Here is a 1974-nt window from a genome sequence, read left to right on the forward strand (position 1 = left end):
TATTAGTGCTTCTGAAGCGCTTTGATTTCAATTGATCATTTTACGTATATAGTCCATTCGAACTTACTTCCTCCGACCTCCCAACCACAACAAAAAATGAAAAGGAAAGAAACGAAGCTGCCTTTTTAAAAAAGCACGTGCGCATTCCCCATTCTTCATTTTCTCTATTGCCCTCATCGTCGTTGGATTCGGTATAGGTTCTACTTACAAATAATACGCCGCGTCGCCGTTTCCTTCTGTGATGGTTCTACTTAAAAATAATCAGCGGGTCGCGGGTTCGATTCCCGGCCGCGGCGGCCGCTTTTCTGGTGGAGGCGAAAAGCAAAAACGCCCGTGTGTTCGAGATTTCGGAGCACGTTAGAGATCCCCAGGTTGTCAAAATTACTCCGGAGCCCTCCCCTACGCGGCGCCTCGTCGCCTGGGCTGCGTCAGCGCGTTAATCCCTACACTCAATCAATCAAAATAATCAGCGATCGCCCTCACAGTGGCATCCCTGAGGGGATGAAGAGGCGGAAGCTTCTGGGCACCTGCTACCAGCCAGCTCGGTCGGGGGGTGCCATTCGGCGCCGAAAGCCGAAAGATGACTGCTGCAGCTCTCGCCACACCAGCGCAATCAATTTTTTTTCCCCGTGCAGTTGAACCTCGTTATCACGAACACTGATAAAGCGTATTGGCTATAGCGAATTAAATACGAACTTGGTTGGCCGTGCTTTATTTCAGTGAGACCTATTCTGTTTATAACGAAACCGAAACCACTACAGCCGCGCGCGATATCGGCTATAACGAAGAAACATTTCAGGAAGGCTGACGGGCTACTTGGAAAAACTCCCGACGTCCGCACTTGCGGAAGTACAAAATGCCCTTTCGTGCGCGGATAGTGTGGAACACTTCTTTCTGCTCACTGCTGTGCAGAAAGCCACCTGACCAAGATAACACCCTACTACAAATCAGTAAGAACGCCGGCCTGTTTTGCCGAACACGCTTTGTTGTGTTTAATTTCAGTTTCTCCTGATCTGTTTCATTTAGTTTTAAATACCACGGGGAAAAAGCAACAATTACATAGTCTATAGTGGATTGGAAGCCTAACATATATTGTGTTTGTATCTAACATTTTTAGCCTAGCCAGATTGCACATTTGTTGAAGCCGATTTGTACCCATACTGTTACCACGAATATCGGATATGACGAACTAATTTACTGCGCCCTTACTACTTCGTTTTAACGACGTTTGAATGTATTATAAAGAAAGAAGGTGAGGAGAATTATGCAACCAACAATGTCCGGAGTGTCAATATGCCCGGCCTGAAGAGTTTATGGCCGATAGGGTGACCGGCGGCGAAGAAGGCGCGAGTCCTGGAAAGGGGCGCTGTCGGCATGACAGCGACGCACGGAAGGGTGCGGGGAGCAAGCTTGTTCCTCGAAGGGAGCGACACTGGGGCGACGAGGCTGACCATTGTTTTTGTTGGTCACAAGAAATCTCGTGTCAGCTCGGCATCGTCCCACTACGGTGGACAGTCGCGTTACGGCGAAGAGTGCATTATGGCTGAGCGTCGCAACACGGCGGCGAGTCTCACTACGGCGCAAAGTGCATTGCGCCTGAACGTCGCAACACAACCGAAAGTCTCACTACGGTGAAAAGTGCGTTACGGCTAAACGTCGCAACACGGCGAAGAGTCTCACTACGGCGAAAAATGCGTTGCGGCTGAACGTCGCAACACGGCGGAAGGGGGACAGTTTCAGCAGTTCAGCCGTTCAAATGATCTGCATCTGGTTTCGTTCAGTATTGTCGCAGGTGTGGGTTACGTGCAAGAGCCTGCATATATATGTTGACGCGTCTGCCCCGCATTTTCATTGTTTCCAGGCACTTTTTTGTTTTTTGTTGGTAATTTATTGCTCTAGCTCAAGCATATATATTCCACGTTTTTGTATTACAATAATAGTCACTATGCCATCAGCCCTAACCCCGCGGGCAAT

This window comes from Haemaphysalis longicornis, unplaced genomic scaffold (assembly GCF_048455015.1).
Source record: "Haemaphysalis longicornis isolate Haplotype H1 unplaced genomic scaffold, Haemaphysalis longicornis Haplotype H1 scaffold_4, whole genome shotgun sequence".
NCBI lineage: Eukaryota > Metazoa > Arthropoda > Arachnida > Ixodida > Ixodidae > Haemaphysalis > Haemaphysalis longicornis.